The sequence below is a fragment of the Chrysemys picta genome, chromosome 1 (assembly GCF_011386835.1).
Source record: "Chrysemys picta bellii isolate R12L10 chromosome 1, ASM1138683v2, whole genome shotgun sequence".
NCBI classification, from domain to species: Eukaryota; Metazoa; Chordata; order Testudines; family Emydidae; genus Chrysemys; species Chrysemys picta.
The window spans coordinates 252,669,718-252,692,512 of NC_088791.1; positions in this window are offsets into that span (position 1 = coordinate 252,669,718).

Sequence of the window (22,795 nt, forward strand, 5' to 3'; positions counted from 1 at the left end):
GGAATCCATGGTCAGAGGTGGGGTAGTGGTGGCAACTCCCCCGCCCCCAGAATTGCATGCAGCTCAGCATAGAAGCGGCATGTCTGCGGCTCTGACCCGGAGTGACCATTTGCCTCCTTTGTTTTCTGATAGGCTTGTCTGAGCTCCTTGACTTTCACGTGGCACTGATCTGAGTCCCTATTGTGGCCTCTCTCCATCATGCCCTTGGAGATTTTTTCAAAAGTTGTGGCATTTCGTCTTTTCAAACGAAGTTCTGCTAGCACTGAATCCTCTCCCCATATAGCGATCAGATCCAGTACCTCCCGTATGGTCCATGCTAGTGCTCTTTTTCGATTATCGGCCTGCATGGTTACCTGTGCTGATGAGCTCTCTGTGGTCAGCTGTGCTCTCCTCTGCTGGGCAAACAGGAAATGAAATTCAAATGTTTGCGGGGCTTTTCCTGTCTACCTGGCCAGTGCATCCGAGTTCAGACTGTTGTCCAGAGCGGTCACAATGGTGCACTGTGGGATAGCTCCCGGAGGTTAATACCATCGAATTGCGGCCACACTAACCCTAATTCGAAATGACAATATCGATTTCGGCGCTACTCTGCTTGTCGGGGAGGAGTACAGAAATCGATTTTAAGAGCCCTTTATTTCAAAATAAATGGCTTCGTTGTGTGGAAGGGTGCAGGGTTAATTCGATTTAACGCTGCTAAATTCGAATTAAACTCATAGTGTAGACCAGGCCAAAGACAACTTCAGAGATACTGTAGACATTTCCTGAGTGTGAACGAGTGTTAGCATCTCAGAAACCATGATGTGGTAATGGCTGATAAATGTTGGGCTTTAAATAGTGACCACTCTAATTCTATTGAAATATTGTGGATTAAAGAGTCATCATGGGATATAGTTTGGAGCCAGATCTCCACGGTCTCGTAAGAGTTGGCTGAATTTAAAAGGAAGTCACATTAGACTGAAAGCAGTAGAAGCGTTCCAACTGATTTCTTGATAGGAGCTTCACATTTTTTAAAACTTCTTTAGTTCTCTCTAATAGTATATGTATTTGATAGTATAAGATGTATGGTGTACACAGACATATTGTAAACATTCGTTTGACTGGCTGCCACAAAATGCCAGTATTTTAAAGTTACCTACTTCAAGTAAATCATGTTGCTTCACGATACTAAAATTCATATTGTTTCCCCCTACTTTTATTTTTAATTTACTTACCTATTTTAAAGGGAAGGGTAATAGGGGGATGGATCATTTGATGATTACCTAGTTTTTTCATCCCTCTGAAGCACCTAGCATTGGCCACTGTCAGAAGACATGATACTGGGCTAGATGGACCTTTGGTCTGTCCCAATATGGCCGTTCTTATGTTCTAATTTAAAAAGGTAAAGAATCTGATCAATAAGCAATGGGAAAGGGAACTGAGATATCTAAGAATCATAGACTATACTTTGGCAAGTCTCAGTACCCCGTCTATAGAAGCATCCACAGAAAAATTCCAGCTACTTTAAGTGAAGTATGCACTTGATGGAAATGCTATATACAAACTCTTGCTGAACAAGCAAGAATGTGTGTTCTTGGCTAGGTTTCTGTTAATAGGTAGAGCAGGGATCGGCAACCTTTGGCACTTAGCCCATCAGAGTAATCCGCTGGTGGGCCGTGAGACATTTTGTTTACATTGACTATACGCAGGCACGCCCCCCCCCCCCGCAGCTCCCAGTGGCCGCGGTTCACTGTTCCCGGCCAATGGGAGCTGTGGGAAGCAGTGCGGGCCACTGGAATGTGCTGGCCACCGCTTTCCGCAGCTCCCATTGGCCAGGAACAGTGAATCACAGCCACTGGGAGCTGTGGGGAGCCGTGCCTGAGGACAGTCAATGTAAACAAAATGTTGCGTGGCCTGCCAGCGGATTACCCGGATGGGCTGTGTGCCGAAGGTTGCTGACCCCTGAGCTAGAGTATGAGTACCTTGTCTAACCCCATCCACATGCTAGTCACATATAAAAGAATTAAAACTTAATCTCTTTTCTTTTTGAATAAGGTCCCACTACTTAAACTCAGCAACTAGTAAGAACTACTGCAGTATCCTGAAGCCACACAGGGAGATTAATAATAATTTTAAAAAAGTAATAAGGCCACCTAATTTTCGCTATGTTTTTATAACCCTAACTGCCATAAATTTTTGTGCTCCCCCCCCCCCCGTATTAGTTTCCCCACTATTTATTTTCCTGAACTAATACATTTGCTATTTAAATCAACAGTATTCTTATTATATTTGATGTAATGATAATTTAAAACCTACATATTCTCTCCATTTCCAAAAATGTCACTCTTTTATTTTAAGATAATTAATTATCAAGTTTGGTGCCTGCTACATACTAATTATAGATCTTGGTTGCTATTACATACTTTTTGGCCAAAATTTCCAAAAGTAGTTAGTGATTAAGCTGAAGGGCAACCTTAAACACATATGATATTCAAAAAGTTATGAGCACTCACTTTGTGAAGATCAGGCCCCTTTAACATGTGTCAAGTTAAATACTAATGACATGATATGGAACTTTAGAAGAGTTCATACTTTCCTTAATAGGCACTCACACAAGTAACTCCTATGAGCTTCAGTGCCTGTGTGGGCATTAAGGGAGAAATGGAACTGTCCGAATGGAATATAAGAGACAAGGTGGGTGTGGTAATATCTTTTATTGGACCACCTTCTGTTGGTGAAAGAGACAAGCTTTCGATCTACGCAGAGCTTTTCTTCAGGTGACCTGAAGTTGGTCCAATAAAAGATATTACCTTACCCACCTTGTGTCTCAGATATCCTGGGACCAATGTGGCTACAACACTGCAAACTAGAATAGAATATAGGCATATTTATAAAGATAAAGGTATGAAAAAGCAAAACCAAACAAAGTGAATGTTACATCAAAACTCATCTGGATTTGAGTTTCATTAGAGATTCAAAGGTCAATACAGACTCATTCAAATGATCATTGATTTCTGGAAAACTTTTGAGTCATCCTAGGCATCTTGAGAGAACTTGGGACAGTTTAATATCTCACAAAGGTAACAGAGGAATCGTGTAGTTTCAGGTGGTTCTGGTGAAAAACTGAGTGAAAAAGTGAAAAGTGAAAAAGTGAAACTCATCTGCTGAGCTTCTGGATATGAAATTCAAAATGAAACATGAGAGATTACACTTCATGGTGTACAGGGAGATTTTGGCAAACCTGTAAAGTGCCTGAAACCACTGTTGTTTATTGCTAAAAGCAGCCAAGTCAGCAGGCCGTAAATTGGCCATGCAGCAGCCTTAGCTTAACCAAGGCAGGAGGGGTGGGGATTTTGGGTGCCACAGAAAGGGCAGTCCTTCCTGATAAGAATTGTGTTGAAGTTGCTGATACATGCATTTTAGAAGAGCAGGATGTGCTCTCAGGAATGTGTCTGACAGGGCTTCAAGGCTGCAAACTCTGGGAAAAAAACACACCTGGTTAATCAATAATCAGAAGGAAACCTCTTGCTTGACCGTTGAAACTGCTTGCTTAACAAGTTTTCTTTAAGTGACATGTCATATTACTAATGTATAAATAAGGGGGAAAAGTTTGAGGTAGCAGGACTCTCCCTCTGGATGCATCTTGTGTTCCCCACCGGCAGAAGGGCTGCCGCTGTGCCACTCGAGAGCCACACTCAGCTTTAGTAATTATCGAGGATTGGGGGTGGTTTACTAACCTGTTGCGGACGTGTGTAAGTGCTTGAGACTAAGTAAAGTTTAGCTTGAAGTGAAAGCACTCTTGTATTGCCCTGTTTGTACCAGCCATCTATCGGTCAGACAGCCGTGTGTCCCCTGATTTATTTCCTGACACCACCTCGCACAGAGTAAAAGTTATCAAGAGCTTTGATTTGAAAGAACCCTGGGTAACAATGCAGGTCAATACAATAGAAAAATGTTGACACAAACCCCTGAACAGCAAGACCTGAATTTCAAACAACTCTAGAATGGTGCCTTTACTCTTTATCTGTCTATGCATCTTTAATATGCTCTTCACTGTAGTATGTAAGGAACACCATAACATCTACCCATCAGAAATATACCACATTTATTGCCAGTTATTTTAAAAATGAAACACTAATCATCTGTCTCCAAACACATGCGTTCTCTCTCATGTTGTTGTTACTTAACTACCTGAGGAGATACTAAGCAATTGTGGGGAACAATCTAATGTCTGTGTCCTAATCCCTTTGCTCTTTCACAAGACATTTGGGTGGAAGAGTTGGGGAAAATTGTTACTTTTTTCTGACTTTCATCCAACGGGCCTTTATATTAAAGCAGGCCAGGGTTGAAACGAAAGCTGGTTTCAGTTTGCTGTTAGAAATAAATAGCACCCAAGGGAACGAGTGCAAAATAATCACCATGTGTACCCCTCACTAATGCACTATTTGATAAAACCACCCAAATAGAACACATTCTTCCTCCTTCTACCTCAATTAGCCTTTAGCCTGAGGTGCATAGAAGATAATTACATCACAATTACTACCCTGCCCCAAATTTGAGAAGTCCTTGGAATACTTGGTTATAAGTCTTTTCGGAGGATGCAAAGCTATATTAGAGAAGGGTAATTGTCTAAGACTGGGGGGGGGCAAACTTTTTGGCCCGACAGCCACATCTGGGACTAAAAATTGTATGGCGGGCCATGAATGCTCACAAAATTGGGGTTGAGGTGCAGGAGGGGGTGAGGGCTCTGGTTGGGGGTGCGGACTCTGGGGATGGGTCAGAAATGAAGAGTTCAGGGTGTGGGAGGGGGCTCTGGGTTGGGGTGGTGGAGTGGGGTGGAGGGGGGCTTCGGGCTTCGGCTGGCGGAGATGGGCTCTGGGGTGGGGCTAGGGATGAGGAGTTTGGGGTGTAGGAGGGTGCTCTGGGCTGGGACTGAGGGGTTCGGAGGGTGGAAGGGGGATCACGGCTGGGACAGAGGGTTGGGGTGTGGGAAGGCGTGTAGGCTCTGGATGGGGGGTGTGGGCTCTGGGGTGAGGCTGGGGATGAGGAGTTTGGGGTTCAGGAGGGTGCTCCAGGCTGGGATCGAAGGGTTTGGAGGGCAGGAGGGGGATCAGGGCTGAGGCAGGAGGTTGAGGCATGGGGAGAGGCTCAGGGGTGCAGGCTCCGGGCAGCGCTTACCTCAAGAAGCTGCGGCATGTCCCCCCTCAGTCTCCTACATGGAGACGTGGCCAGGGGGCTCTGCACGCTGCCCCATTCACAGGCACCACCCCTGCTGCTCCCATTGGAGCACCAGAGGGGGCCATTGGAGTGGGGCCATGCCGCGGCTTCCAGGAGGCACATGGAGTGACCCCCGACCCTGCACCCTGGCTGCAGCGTCGGAGCAGGGCAAGCCTCAGTCCCCGCTCCCCAGCAGAAGCTCGAGGGCCGGTTTAAAATGGCTGTCAGGCAGGATGCGGTCCGCGATTGGTAGTTTGCCCACCCTGGTCTAAGAGCTGAATTCTGGTTTTAAAAATATAGCCAAATGGTAATATCTTAGATCAAAGCAAGCTGTTTGATGAAAACACAACAAAACAAAGACCTACCCTGCAGCATGCCAAAGACCTGTTGTCTTTCCATTTCTTATACCAGACTCTAATATGTCCATGTAATAATTTTGTAAATAAAACAAAACAGTTGAGCTTCACAAAACTCTTTAACTGATACCAAAATATGTTAATAAAATAGTTGATTGACCTTGTACAATATGACACAAGCGATATCAAAGTGTTTAATGTTTAATAAAACAGCTTCACTATATTTGCCATTTGAATGTTGAAAACTTCCTACTATGTAGGTTCATGTTCACTGCACATGTAGTATATAGCTGTCAATTTTGGGGGCACAAATTTAAAACTCATTATGAGTCTAAGGATCTCAGAATTATCTGACAGAAATATTTCCTCAATAAGCTAAATCAACAAGATGAAATAGATAAATCTCCAAAAATCAATTTTAGCACTGATCCCCTCTGAGACCACTAGGTAGACATAAAGCCCAAACCAATCACATGCTACATAGTGTAAAACCATTTCTGGCACAAAAAAGAAAATCAGGCCACACAGAGAGTAGCAAGGATATTTTCCATATGTGGCACTGCCAAAAATAGAACATTTGCACTGCTTCTGGACCCCACATGTTGCCATTGTATATTGTAAAAGGGACAAGGTTTCATTAGAGAGGTTGCAAAACCTGCAATCATAGGGGAATGAATGTAGATCTTAGTATTTTAGAAGTCTATCGAATAATAGCAGTTGAGATTTTTTGAGATGCTTGAGCCTGTTTTTTAGAAGAAATGGAGAGGGCTGGTGGCAGGTGAGGTGTTCTTGCCTCTGGAACTTGCTTACCTCCTTGGTCGTCTTATAGTCCAGATATAGTAACCTGCAGAATGTTCCACAACAGTAGTCTGTGTACCCAGCCTTTTCCAAGTGGAGAGGGGAATGACTGATTGGGGAGGTTATCTAAGATCCTGAAGTCTTTGTGTGAAATCCTGACCCCACTGAAGTCAATGACAGAATTCCCAATAACTTCAGTAGGGTCAGACTTTTCCCCTGTACCTTTAAGATCCTTGGAGGGATAGTGTATTATTGTTTTATTACAGTGGTAATGTTTTATGTAAATCCCTAATACACCTAGATAGGTGCAGTTAATGCATTTAAGTAAAATACGTCTTAGCATGACATGCTAACGCCCCACTGTTTCCACTGTGCATGGATTTCTCCTAGTGCAAGTAGCAAACCTTCACAAAAAATAAAAATGACTATGATCAGTCCCTCTTTAGTCTATTTCTCTTGAGACATTTGTGATAATGTATCCTAATTTCATTAGCTAGAGTCAGATCCACAAAAGGACTTAGGTATCTAAATGCCAAGTTTAAACACCTGGGTCCCAGTTTTAGGTACCACTGAGGTCCACAAAACCTCTGCACAGCAGGCACCTAACCTTGTAAGCACCTACATTTCTACTGTAGAAGTTCCCTAGGCACCTACCTCCTGCCTAAGCCTCAGCACAATCCACAAATTGGGGAAGGCAGATGTTGCCCCACCTATCTTTTTGACAGGGCCCTATCTGGCAGATATGCTCAGAGCAGGCCTACCTCCTCAAAAAAAGGCCAGAGGGAGGATGAGGACCTTGCTTACAATCTTTAGCCCAGTAGTTAGGGCACTTATCTGAGTGGTGGGGAACCCCGATCAAATCCCTTCTCCTTAGGCAAAGAGAGGAACTGAAACAGGGTCTCCCACATCCCAGGTGACGATCCTACCCCCTGGGATAAAGGTTATAAGGGCCTCCTCTACCTCCCCCTCTACTATTTTGTGTGGAACTAGGCACCTGCCTAATTCATTCTTACAAGAAACAACTTAAGCTCCTAAGCAGTCTGACGGCATGCAAGGAGTTCCCATCTGTGGATTGCAAGCAGAGATAGGCACCAAACTTAGTGAGAAGGGTGGGGTTTAGGATACACCCCACTTGTCAGCATCTTCCATTGGCTAGCTTAGGCAGCTCCCTGCTTAGCATACTGGCTTTTGTGTATTGCATTCCAAGGAGCCTATCTCACCCCATACACTGTATAGGGAGCCTAGGCTGTAAATCAGGCTTTGTGGATCCCATTATTGTTCCAATGATTTTCTAGGTGCCTAGGTCCCTTTGTGGATCCAGGTGCTACTGTTACTCACAGCCCTGGTAAAACTGTCTCTGCAGCCTGCTGTGTTTGGGTCCCAATACACTAGATCTGCATGCTCTTAATCTTGCCTGGGTCTCAGTAGGCTGCAGCCACTGTCTCTCACCTTCTTATGTAGCACACTTTTTGGTACAGACTCTGTCTCTTACCCCTCCATGGAAATGGGACCACAGGACAAGTGCTGATTCCCCAAAGATACCCTCAGAGAATAAGCACTCTTTCCCAGAACTCCAATTTTGTGAGTGCTTTGGATTTGAACTTTAATTCTTCACTAGCATATGAAGTGAAGCAGACAGAGATTGGCTTTGAAATTGTTTCTAAACACAATTATTCTTTCGATAACACAAGAGATAAAGATCAAGCAAAACAATAAGGACACCTATATGCATTTGCCTGCATTGTTTCCTCACTATTCTGGAGTGTTGTTTAGGCTTAAGTCAAAGTCCTCTAAGAAGCCCAGGCTTCTCCTCCTAACTATGGAATCTTTCTGTCTCTCCTCCAACTCAACTACTGTCCTTTTTTCTTGGCTGGTCCCACAGTTAAACAAGACCCCTCTGGTAAAAAAATATGCCCCTCTCTTCTTGTCCAGTCTCTCTCTCTCTCTCTCTCTCTCTCTCTCTCTCTCTCTCTCTGTGTCTCTCTCAGGCCTAGTGAAGACCCACTAAATTGATGGAAGACCCCCTCCCCTGGGTGTGCCCTATCCCCGTTCCTCCCCCTCCCTCCAAGAGCCTCCTCCATGCTGTGAAACAGATGATTGCAGCAGGCGGTAGGTGCTGGGAGGTAGGGGAAAGAGTTGATCGGTGGGGCCACCAGTAGGCAGAAGGTGCTGGGGAAGAGGGGGTAGATGGCTGCCAGTGGGTGCTAAGCACCCACACATTTTTTCCATAGGTGCTCCAGTTCTGGAGCACCCACAGAGTCGGTGCCTATGACTGGAGTAGCGTAACTTAGATCAACTTACTGTGGTAGTGTATACAAGGCCTCAAGGTCCTTCTGAGTTCCCCCTAAACCTCTCAGGCTATCTGGCTTTTAATACTCTGTGCTAACATCTGACTTCTTTGTTCTCTTGTCTGGGAATTTTCCACTCCCCAGACCTGAAGACAATCTTGGTCAAACTAATTTCCCACCTCATGCAAAACTTCCTTATCATACTCATTATATGGTCAGAGCACAATCATTAAGGTTAATGACTCTCCAGTGTCCCTGGTCTGGGGGATACTGTGACATAGCCCTGATAGCACATTCACTGAGGCATTCCATGGTACAACAATTTTATAACAATCAGAATTCATAAGTTGCACATAAATAGATTCCTCAAATCATTATATCTCCAAATGCAGTTGCACTACATGTGGGCCCTATTCTGCAGTATCTCTGCATGCAGAACTCCCATTGACTGTAATGGTAGTTCTTTTTACATAGAAACTAGAAGATCAGGCACTCTGTATATACTGGGTTTGAAATCAACAGGAACAAAATCCAGCCTTGAATGGAGGGGAAATGGACAGAAATGTATAATATCTTCCTGATACAGTACCTAAACCATGCATTATTTATATTTGAAAAAAATCATTGTAAAATGATATAATGTACAGTGTACATAGGAAAACGTACAATATTATTTGTTGCATGCATTTATTGGATTTTTCTAACCCATGGAAAACAAACATAAATGATGCTGTTTTCGCAACATTAATGAAGATTTGAGATCTTTGCCTTTATAGGAGCTGACTTTTCTTGTTTCTCTGTCTCATAAATCTTGCCAAGGAAGATGTATTTACTTCAATAGATTGTTGATTTTTATACTGTCTTTTGGGCTCAGGATAATGAGTTACAAAAATGATATTGATTTCATACTAGCTAGGTAATCTTCCATGACCTTGTCTTTTCACTGTGCAATTATTTTTCTTTTGTTTTATTAGTTTTTCTAATATGTCTTAGAGTAATTCACTTTTTGTATACAAAATGATTCAACCAAAGGGGAAAAAAGTGTACTTGTGTGTTTTATTTCCCAATAAAAGCACTCCAACTTCAAGTAGTGTTGATTATTCAGCTGTGCAATTCTCCTCCTCCCCCTGATGTTAACATTCCCTCACATCATCTCTTCTTTCCTTCCAGAATGGGTTTTAACTTTTAAGAGATAGTCAAACAACAATAAAAAGGGGCATGCTGATGCTATCTTGCATAATAATCATACTTTGCACTTCCATCATGACAGTTAAACAATTAATTCGCTGCTGTGAGAGAGTGTAGGGTTATTATTCCTATTGAGGATGTTTGGGACACCACACTAACGTAAGTAGCCGAGCCACCCACCACAGATCCAACTTCAGGATCTGGGGTTCAAGCCTGTGACAGAACCAGGAACAGAACAAAGATTTCCTAAACTGTCCCTAACACGGGAATATTCTCCATAGCGCTGTGTGTCATGTAACTTCCCTCTCCACCTATTCATTCCACAAAAAACACCGCTTTCCATATCCCTCAAATACTTCCCCAGTTCCCTTTCAACATTGAAAAATAATGCAATCCTTAAACAAACACCTAGCCACTTGCATGATTTGCACTGTACTGTATTTCTCAGGTCACCCTTATTCAGCATACCCCCCACCACCACCACCAATCTTGTTTGCATGTGATCTCCCTGAGATTTCAGTGGGCAGCATTATCCTGTGCAGATATAATTTCTGCAATGTGGAGCCCTCCAACGGCATGTGTGGGAATGGATGAGGGTTGAGTAAGGGGCAGGCACATATATGGGTGAGCTATGCTGTCATGAAGAACAAAGGCCAATGATCCTGTCCATTTCCTTCCTTCCCAAAACTCAGTAGGACCTTTTTTTGGCCTAGCACTGTGATATACCTGGGGGCATCGCATGCTTCTATTACCTCTACAGTGGCCTTTTGAGACCACACAACTTTCTTTCTTCACAGGGTGGTAACCAGCACCAGCGGGATGATGATTAAGAATCCTCACGTTTCATTTTAGACAGTTTGCTGATACTACCACAGGCTTTTCCCAGAAAGGATATGATTTGACCCTCTCACACTATACATGACCATAGACACAACTATTGAAACAAGCCAAGTAATACTCAAAATAAACAGAATATGTTCTCATACTACAGTACTTTACATTTCTCCTTCTAAAAGCACTGAAGCAGAAACCTTGATCAAGATCAAGCTCTCCTTTCAATACTGTGTGCAAATTAACAGCTACAATTAAGATGTAGGCAGGGGTAAAATAATTGTGTGCTTTCCTTTGGTTACATTTTAGTTTCTTCCATCTTTATAAGTCCCATTTTTATCCTTCTAGACAAAGTTGGAAAATAATGGAACATTCACTTGAATTTCCTGTTTTCTTCTTTTGGTCTAGCAATAAATGTTTGAGCCTTGGGCAATGACATGAGAGTAAAGGATTCTTCTAATACATACACAACACAAACTCATCCAGAGCAAAGAACACCCTTAGAGCAATCATCATTTGAAGAAGCAAAGCGATTAACACTTTTAAGCAGCTTTATTGGAACCATTGTCTGCCATTTTAATAGATCAACCATTAAAAATAATCAGAAGTACTGCTACTAAAAGGAAACTTCATCTTCACAAGTGACAAATCTTATTTGCTAAAATAGCTGGCTTTGTTAAAAAAAATATAAAATAGCCAGAGAGTTTTGCAATTAATGGATGCTAGCAAGGACACTTTCAAACACTATGAAACAAGATGTGGAACTTGCAGTCAATCTATAAAATAAAAAGAGAGAGACAGGGCCTGTGACAGCTTCCCAAGTGTAACACCAATGAGGAAACCACATTACTTTAAATGTGCAATCAGATCCTTCTGTCTGGGGTGAATGATCATACCCTTCATTTTCACAATTAACTAAGTTTGTCTGTTAACCAGCATGATTTTCTAAGCTGAAAGAATTATTTTATAGTCACAAAATCCATTCATTTGTTTTTTATTGGATGTATTAGCTATCCAGTTGAGGCCTGGTTCTGCAGTTAGAACCATGCAGAATTCCACTGATTTCAATGGGGCTCAGATGAGTGACCGGATCTGACTGTATGATCAGGAGCAAAAAACTTTGTTTTGTTTTTTTGTTTTACATTTGGAGTCTTTCGATGATTTTTATGTTAAAAGAAAAAAAATCAAAATTAAGATATTTGTATGTCCTCAATCTTCCTTGATATATATGTTTCTTACAGCCTTATGTACACAGGTTAAAATCTGTTATTGTATATTTTTTTATTTAATCAATTTTCAGTTTTAAATGTCAGTTCTTTCATTTGTACATGATCCTGCAATTTGCAAGGTCAGGTAGATTTCCTGGGGCTCTGTAGCTCACATCAACCACTGAAGTTCTGGGGGGAAAGGTGCAGCAGACCAACTGCATGTTGTAAATTGCAGAATTGGGGCCTTTGGGTTGTAAGTATTTTGTTCACTTTGATTAAAAAATGCAACTATTTCTATAAAGAAGTATGATTATACTAACCTTTGAGTAGAGCTGAGCTGAAACTATAAATTCTATCAAGAGCTATGCAGTACTTCTACAATATAAAATGAACTCCATTTTTCCTGCCCATTCCTTTAAAAAAATATTCTCTCTCTCAAGGGTAAAGCATTTTGATAACTGTATAAAACTTCACAATAGTTATTTTATAAACTCTGTGGTAAATCCCAATCTAGTAAAGTAGTTTAATCTTGAGTAAAACTGTAGCTATCTTTTGGAGTATTACCAGATTTGCCCGTTACTTTGGGGTATGCTCATTTATTAGGGTTACTCTTCTGGGGGTGGTGTTCTGTAATTCTATTAATGTACTGCTTGTGTCACTTGTGTTTTCATATGGAGCTCCTCTTCTCCCTTCTGCAAGTCCCTTCCCAATGGAGCTATCCTGCAGAACCTAGGTTCCCCATAGCTGGGTTCCTCCAGCCCCAGAACCAGATGAACACACCCACACATACATTAACAGAGCAAGTCTGAGTGGATCAGGTCAATCAGCGCTTTCATGCCCCTGGGTTCAATAGGCTGGTCCAAGCAGCACTTTCAAGCTGCAACCCTTATATGCCACAGGTTCAGCATGTTCCTATCCCCACTTTCATGTTACAATTGTTCTGGTAGTAACCCACTTGATAAGCAAACCCCACAGTATTTTTGGGTGCTACAGAGATCTTTAGCGTAGGTAAAAGAAGCGTTGCTGCAGAGTAAATGGGGAAGCTAAAAACACAAAAGAGTAAAGTTCAGCGAGAGAGGGAAGCAACCAGCTTAACCATAAAAGTTATTTATTGAATAATAGTGATAGCTACACAAGGAGAGCCTAAACCAACATAACAGTTACATTATTAAAGGTTAATACCTGAGGTAGAAAAGAAAACAGAGAGAGAGAGAGGGATCTCACTGTTCCATGAAGCTTGAACTGGTCAGGGTTCCCAGGGGTTCCCAGGTGATGGTGGTAGCTCAGGGTCCTGAGTGCTGGAGACAGGCAGAGCCCTCAGCATGATCAGTCAGGAGAATATGAAATCCCAGTGGAACTGATTCAGAGTTTGGATCCATGCATCAGAACACTTACTTGAACATAGGGGGTTTTGTAGAGAAACAACAATGGTTCAAGGGAGAACACCAGATTTGTTTATGGGTAAACTGATGACTCAAGTGTCTTCTTTAGACTAGACAACAGGAGCTGATCACTCTTGGCTATGGGCAGTGTTCCTTCCAGGGAGCTCACAATGCAATTCGGCTGCTTCAGTATTTTGGATATCAATCAAGGATTTATTACTAGAATTGGTCTGATAACTGCTGAGCTAGGTGTGTGCAGGCATGGATTCATTAACATCTGAAGAAGAGATCCCCCATGATGCAGTGCTTCCCTGCTTTTCTGGTCCCAGAGTTCAAGTGCAGTTCTTGCCTTGAAATCTCTGTTCTCCATTCTGTATGCTAATAGAGATGCCTTCCTGTCCCATCTTTGATGCAGATGAAGCTAGGAGAGTTGCCTTAATCTTGTCACCCTTGTCAGGAGGGGTCTAGGTGTGTCTCCCACCGCCCTTCACTACTCTCTGCAAGTCTTTTCTCTGATAGGTTTTGGTTCAAGCAGAGGCTGGAGGGTGTCCTTCATAAGCCAGACAGGTTGGATAGGGATAGCTCAATGGTTTGAGCATTGGCCTGCTAAACCCAGGATTGTGAGCTCTATCCTTGAGGGGGCCATTTGGGGCAAAAATCTGTCCGGGGATTGGCCCTGCTTTGAGCAGGGGGTTGGACTAGATGACCTTCTGAGGTCCCTTCCAAACCTGAGATTCTATGATACTGCACCCTGGTTCCCCAAGAACACAGAGCTGACTGGTATCAGGAGTTGCTATAGCAAATACATTTAGAATTTCCCCCTGAAGGTTTTAAATTTACCACCATCTTCTTTGTTCTCATTCAGACTTTTAAGATGTTCACTGTTATCATTTTGCATGCAAATTAGTCCTGCTACAGACAAATATTAAACATTATAGACCACAGTTGTAGTTTGTAAACATGAAGATAAATAAAGGTATCACAATTTTAAGTTATACAAGATGCACTTCTCAATCAATAATTTATAATTTCATAATTTAGTGTTTAGGCTCCAAAATTTTAATACTGTTACTAGGCTAGTCAAGATTTGCCACTCCTTCTGTGGAGAATTATGGTATGGAGTTACACATGTGGCTTTAGCAGATACAGCAAGCATACTAACGCACTACCCAAAACCAATATTCCTTAACAAGAGATCAAACATTATTAGAAATGACATCTTATAATACACCAGGGGTCGGCAACCTTCAGCAGCACGTCCCTGCAGCCCACGCCACTTCCCGCAGCTCCCATTGGCCGGGAACGGTAAATCCGCGGCCACTAGGAGCTGCAGGAGGCCGTGCCTGTGGATGGTCAATGTCAGCAAAATGTCTCGTGGCCTGCCAGTGGATTACCCTGATGGGCCATGTGCCAAAGGTTGCCAACCCCTGTAATATACCATATGTTCAAAGTAGATTCAATTATTTCTTTTCTGGTTTTATAACAACTCTAGGCCAAGTTCTGAGGTCCTTACTCAAGGCCTGTTTCTATAGCATTGAGTAATATGTAGTTACATGAGCTGTCATAATGAAGCCAACAGGTACAGATAGGTGCTGCAGAATTGGCCATCAGATGTTAACAATGAGAATTCTCCCTGAATAAACACTCAGTAAAAATGGAGTAAGCACTATAATTTTAAGGTAACAAACTTGATTGCATTTTGTTTCAGGCATCTGATACTTAAACCCCAGTTTGCTGTATAAACTGAATTGCCTAGTATCGAAAGTGCATATTTCTTGGTATTGGGTAGAGAAGAAGCAGTTTCTGCTTAAGCAAACAGTACTAGCCACTTAGCTGGCATAGATAAATGTAAGAAGCTCTGCCCGATCTACAGAGATTAGCTCTCAGTTCTATGGCAACAACACACTGATCTCAGGAAAACAAATTCTCTTTTAAAACCTGTAATTAGTATGCAAACATTCTATGCAATTAAATAAAATTAATGTAATATTAAAGTGGAAAACTTAAGCACTTGAACAGAAAAAGCTGAATATTAGTTCTGTACCCTTGTGCTTTAAAGCATGCTAATTCTTTAGATTATAATTGTATTAATCTATTACATAATATAAACTAGACTTTTATTCAACCTTGTGTAGAGAACGACTTCACTTGATTTTTAAGTCTCAGTAAAGTCTACAGAAGATCTAATAGTAGGAAATTGTAAAAATTTGGTTCCCTTGTCAAGGTTTTTCTTTCCAACACATTATTAGTAACATACTGATATTTTTAAAAGCAGTACACATTCTACTTTCTCAATACTACCAGTAAATCTAGCAATCAGCAAGGTCTATATTTCCTGTTGTGAGAATTAGTATATTGCACATTCCTAAAGAGAGCCACAAGGAGCTCTCATATACTAATGCACCCTGGGACTAATTTAGTTTTGAGACCTTTAATTATTATTTATTAATATATTATTTCTTCTGTGTAAATCCAGCGATGTTATTTCAGAACTTAACTTCAACAGGGGTTTAGTTTAGGTCAGATGAGAAGGTGGATCTTACATGGAGTTATAGTCCAGGAAACAAAAACGTGCCTTGAATGAAATAGCAGCATCCCTAAACTGTTCCCTTCCAGCCTTTCACGTTTTTAGGGTTTGGGGCTGTTTCTGGAGTAGAAGATTTAACATATGGAAATTAAAAAACATTTTTGGGTCAGGTAGATTCCACTTATATATTCTTTCAACCTTAATTATTTCCCAAGTAGCTGGTTTATTAATTTAATCTGACATTTATATATAGCTTTCAGGTATAAAAAATTAAGAACTAGAATAAGTTTTTATATTTAAAGTTAAAGGCTTGTTTCTGTGAAGACATAAACTTGAGTTTATGTGAGTAACTTCATTCACATAAGTAGTAGCACTGATTACTCAAATACGTTAATACATTTTGCAGGATTGAGGTGGGAAGAGCTAAATCAGTTTAATGGGTAGCTGTGGTGGAACAGAGATCAGTATTGGAAGTAGAATCAAAATAAAATGGATTGTTAAAGAAGTTGAAGTAGGACAGCAAGGCCATATGGCACAATCTCAGGGAGGACATTCTAGCATGGGGAGTAGCATGAGAAACATCAGAATTGCCACACTCCCCTCTACAGAACGATTGTAATACCAGCCTCATAGGATATCTTAAGGCTTGATTAGTGTTTGTAAAAGTGCTTTTATGAAGGGTACTATTTTAGGTGCAAAGTACAATTAAACAAGCACACATCACCTCTACTTTTATGGCTACCCATTAAAAGAAATTATCAGAGGGAAAAAATCTTCAATATTCATTCTAAATCAAGCACAGAGTTAGATTATATCAATGAGGGTGACATGCCTTTTACACCTTGAATTTCTGAAGAGAAAAAGCCATTTTCTAGAGCACATAATAATATTTCTTGTGATTTATACTTATTTAAACCCTGTAATCCCATACTCCAGGAGTCAAGACAAAACAAATGTGGCCTGGTCTAGTTCAGGAAAAACAGGACCTTATCAAAGATTAAAAACTATTATTATAAAGAATAAAACTGCTATTTATATTAATTGAGATAGTGGTAGAACCCAAAGTGGGCTATCAGAGGGAAAAAAGTACTTTCTATTCTGCAGGAGACACTTTTTGTTTTGTGGTTTGATTTTTTGGGGAGAGGTGAGTGAGGGAGAGGAATTGTTCTAATAGGGAAATAAGACAGTGGCATATACATTTTTTTACATTTAAATTATTTTTATCTAAAAATTGGCTTAAAGAAAATGGTATGAGCTGCAGTTAGTTGAATACAGTTATTAAGCAAATAATATATCTAATGAATAATTTATTAAGTGGAAAGAGTGTCTTGTGATTAAGACATGGGACTGGACTCATGAGATCTGTGTTCCTGGGTCTGTCACAGACTTGCTGTTTTATGTTATGCAAATCATTTAGGCACAGATTTTAAACACACAAACACACATGAGTAGTGCAAGGATACATTCTTTAATGTTTTAGAGGCACTCAGATACTACATTAACTGGAACTATAAGTGTAGGAAGAAAGACTATACAACCGGCTCTAGTATGAGCAATAGAATTCTGTACCACAACCCAAATCCAGAAACAAATAATGTACTGAATTCATCTGACTCCAAAATGTAATATGCTTCTCCCATTTCTCTCTTCAGTACACATGCTAGTAGCTGGATAGCTGGCCAAAGATGTCAAAAACTAACATCCTCAATATGGTTTGCCACAGTCACCAAGCTGTAGGAACAAAACAGTTTTTAAACAGAATTTTTGGCTAACTACTTTTATTTTCAGTTCACTTTTGTTAAGATTTACAGTTTTCAAAGATGATCTTACAAATATTTATTCAGCCTTTTGCATAAGGTCTGAACAATGGCCTAAGTCATATTTTTCTAACATATTTTTCTAAGTGAAATATGCTGTAAACATACTTAGAACTGGAACAGCACCATTTATCCAAGGATTTTAGTGTTCCACAAATCAATTGATTAAAACCCTTATGATGTAGCATTACACTGATTATTGCAGAAGCTACAGGGTGTCCTCATTCTTTTTGAGCCAAACAAGTTTTCACTCAAGCAAACAAATGTATTTTAGAGAATGATTGATCTAAAGATCTTGAACATTCTCCATCCTGATAATGGCAAAACGTTTCAGGAATATAGTTCCCTCACTAGCAAACTGAAGCAGAAACTTGCCACTACCGGACCAGAAAAAACAGAGTGACGATGAGCATTATCTTACCAGACAAGTAATCAAATGACTGTGAAATAACAAAACAAAAAAATCCCCAAGAAGAATACAAAAGGAGACAAATCTGTGGGATGAGCTATAGGTGGACAAATATAGTCTCAGTAAAGATGCCAACCTCTGAAAAGTACAAGAATACAATATAGTGCCTATGAAAAAATTACATAGTTGAAATCCAGAGAACAAGAGCAGTGGGGCAAATTCTGCCCACTGTTACATCTAGGCAAGTGCAGATCGATACAATGAGAATCGCACAGTTGTAATGGAAGGCAGAATTTGGCTTGATGCTTTCAAATGCAGATTATGAACATTGGCCTTATCAGTCTATTACTGCATGAAGGTCTCCACAGTCATTCTCTGTATTTGTGCTGCTCTGTTCCTTCCCTCTCTGGCAGTCTCTCCACATTAATTTTCATTCTCCCAATTCAATTTTGTAATTACTTCGTAAGCACTATATTGTGTCTTTCTTTATTGCACTTTTCAGTGCTTGGCAGATTTTCTGAGAGTATATTTGTCCACCTGTTGTCTGTTTCCCTGCTGACATGTCTTGGCTGTGTATTTCTCTTGATCTGCACAGTGTCAGCTGTTGATTTAGATTTGTTATTTCATAGCAATTTATTTGATTTCTTGTCTGCTAAGATTTATTTTATTCTAGTGGGGCTGCACTGGTGTAAGTGAATTTGTGATTTCCTGCAAGATGAATTGTTCTTCATCACAGAGATTACAGTTTAGAAATTCAAAATAAAAGGCAAAATCTGTAAACAGTCCCACAGTCTGCAAAACGCAGCAGCTGGCTTCATGGAGGTTGAGGCCTCAAGGAAAAAGGAAAAAGAGAAAGATAGTGTTTCAGGGTTAACGCTATCATATATGCCTCGCTTCCATTTCAGCAGGTTCTGTAGCCATTTTCAGTTCCGAGTTTCTATTACTAAAGCTAAAATGTGAGCTATTTAAAATTTCCAAAAAGCAAATGAGAGTTCCAAGTGACCATATGTACACAGACCACTGGTAAAGAGACTTGTGTTCACGAGGGAAAGAAGGAAGAAGGGGATCAAATAATCCAGACCTCTAACAATACAGAACATATATGTATATATTTAAATATAAATGGTATTTTTGGGGGTGGGATAGGGCTTTTTATTAACGTAAAATTACAATAAAACATTAACATATTACATTACTTATTCAGAATCTGGTTAATATGCAAAGTACCTGGCAGAAAATTCTGACTTGCTGGCTGGGGACCCCTCCTTCTCTGAGTATGCTAAAAAGGGTGCCCACATTTCTAAATACCTATCCTCGTTTTGGAGATTCTCTTGCATACATACTTTTCAATTACAATGACAGTGCATAGTTTACTATACCACAATTCCGTAGGAGTTACATTTTTCCAATAATGTGCAATGCAAAGTTCAGCCACTAATAGTAAAAAAGATATTAATTTTTACTTCTGTTTAAAGTGTAGATCCTTTACTGCAGCATTAAGCAAGCAGGTCAGGGGATCTCTAGGAAGCTGGCATTTATCACAAGATGGAGCTCTTTAATAATTTGGTCCCAAAGCAATCTAATTCCTGGACGTGACCACCACACGTGCAAGTATGTTCCCTTTTCCCACAATCCCTCCAACAGAGCACCTCCCAAGTAGCAGAAATAAGATGGATCTTAACTTGAGTCAAATGCCATCTATACAGTAATTTATAAAAAAAATTATTTTATGAGCTATACAAATTAAAGATATATATCCCCTTTCCCATATAGAGATCCACTCATCCAAATCTATTTCTTTCTCCAATCTCTCTCCCATTTTATCATCTGGATTATTTCTTAACATATTTTTCAATCAAAATCACAGAAATTAAACCTTTTTCTCCAGTTTGCTCCTCAAATATGGTTAAAGATCACGATAGAGCTAGATTGTGTCTAGATTTCACAATAAAATGTTTGGCCTGGCAATATTGAAAATACAGGATTACATGCAACTCAGTATGATTTCAAATCAGAGCCCAGGAATAGATGACTGAATTGAGAAATCTGAGTGCTTACAAGGAATAATTATGTTGATGAAAGTAACTGGGGATGGGGGTGCTATTCGGTAACAGGAGTTAAAAAAAAATTCTAAAGTTGCTAAGGCAGTCTGGATGATTTATTTCAACTACTGTGCAAGCACATCCCAACTAAGCACTGCTACCAAAAATCTCCAATCAATGGCACTGGGATGCACCGACACCTGAAGTGGAGCACCCACATCGACACACATTTTGAAGAACCTCAGTTACTGCATAAGATGAGTAACCCTCTCATTTGTTCCATTCCTCTAAGGCTTTTATTATTTTATTCCACATTGCAGGGCAATCTGGTTTACAAAGATTTGTATGTTTCTCCACAATATTTATTCCTACCTATTTCAAATTTATGTAGATGACAGTTTGTTTTAACCCTTTTGAGAATATTAATTCCTAAAAATGTCAGTTTTATTGTAGTTTATTTTGAAGCTGATGCCTGCCCAAACTCCAAATCCAGTTGTTCTATAATTTTTAACAAGGCTTCTGGATGCTGCAAATACAAAAAGATAATCTCAACATACGACGCTCTATTGTCTTCTAATCCAGAAAGTGTTTTGATGCCCTTTATCAAGCAGCTGCTCTCAAGTTCATTGCCAAAGCAAACAGAGGGAATAGTGGGCAACACTGACACTCACCCCTAGACAAATTAAAATATAAGAATGGCCATTCTGGGTCAGACCAAAGGTCCATCTAGGCCAGTATCCAATGCCAGGTGCCCCAGAGGAAATGAACAGAACAGGTAATCATCAAGTGATCCATCCCCTGTCACCCATTCCCAGCTTCTGGCAAACAGAGGCTAGGGAAACCATCCCTGCCCATCCTGGCTAATAGCCATTGATGGACCTATCCTCCATGAATTTATCTAGTTCTTTTTTTAAACCCTTTTTTAATTATCTTGGCCTTCACAACATGCTCTGGAAAAGAGTTCCACAGGTTGACTGTGTGTTGTGTGAAAAAATACTTCCTTTTGTTTTAAACCTGCTGTCTATTAATTTCATTTGGTGATTCCTAGTTCTTGTGTTATGCGAAGGAGTAAATAACACTTCCTTATTTACTTTCTCCACACCAGTCATATTTTATTTTATGGAGCTCTATCATATCCCCCCTTAGTCATCTCCTTTCCTCTGAAAAGTCCCAATCTTATTAATCTCTCCTTGTATGGAAGCTGTTCCATACTCCTAATAATTTTTGTTGCCCTTTTCTGAATTCCAATATATCTTTTTTGAGATGGGATGACCACATATGCATGCAGTATTCAAGGTGTGGGTGTACCATGGATTTATATAGAGACAATATGATATTTTCTGTCTTATTATCTATTCCTTTCTTAATGATTCCCAACATTCTGTTAGCTTTTTTGACTGTTGCTGCACACTGAGTAGATGTTTTCAGAGAACTATCCACAATGACTCCAAGATCTCTCTCGAGTGGTAATAGTTAATTTAGAACCCATCATTTTATATGTATAGGTAGGATTATGTTTTCCAATGTGCTTTACTTTGCATTTATCAACACTGAATTTCATCTGCCATTTTGTTGCCCAGTCACCCAGTTTTGTGAGATCGCTTTGTAGCTATTCACAGTCTCCTTTGGACTTAACTATCTTGAGTAGTTTTGCATCATCTGCAAATTTTGTCACCTCATTGTTTACCCCTTTTTCCAGATCATTTATGAATATGTTGAACAGTATTGGTCCCAGGACAGACCCCTGGGGGAGACCATTATTTACCTCTATCCATTCTAAAAACTAAACATTTATTCATACACTTTGTTTCCTATCTTTTAACCAGTTACCAATCCATGAGGGGACCTTGCCTCTTATCTCATGACAGCTTACTTTGCTTAAGAGCCTTTGGAGAGGGACCTTGTCAAAGACTTTCTGAAAATCTATATCCACTGGATCCGCTTTGTCCACATTCTTGTTGACCCCCTCAATTCTAGTAGATTGGTGAGGCATGATTTCCCTTTACGAAAACCATGTTGATGCTTCTCCAACACATTATGTATATCTATGTGTCTGACAATTCTGTTCTTTACTAAAGTTTCAACCAATTTGCCTAGTACTGAAGTCAGGCTTACCGGCCTGTAATTGCTGGGATCAACACTGGAGCGCTTTTTAAAACTTGGTGTCACATTAGCTATCCTCCAGTAATTTGGTACACAAGCGGATTTAAATGATAGATTACAAACCAAAGTTAGCAGTTCTGTAATTTCACATTTGAGTTTCTTCAGAACTCTTGGGTGAATACTACCTGGTCCTGGTGACTTTTTACTTTATTGTTTAATTTATCAATTTCTTCCAAAACCTCCTCTAATGACACCTTGATCTGGGCCAGTTCCTCAAATTTGTCATCTAAGAATGGCGGCTCAGCTTTGGGAAGCTCCCTCATATCCTCAGCCGTGAGATCAAAGCAAACAATTCATTTAGTTTCTCCACAATGACCTTAATGTCCTGAAGGAGGGGACTGATGACCATTAACCAAAGCATAAGTTTGAAGATGGGTATCTAGGGCCAATATGCCTCTATAAAACTGATTTCCAAAACCAAACCTTATCAAAGTCTGTCTTAGGTACCCCAACTGCAGCCAGCCAAAGGCTTTCTTAGTGCCAAAGAAAGAAGTATGAAGGAAGAATTGCTAGAATTAACCTTATCAAATTTCTGAGTATTATCAGTTAGATGCCTACCAGCAATGAATTCAGACTGATCAAGTAAACATATA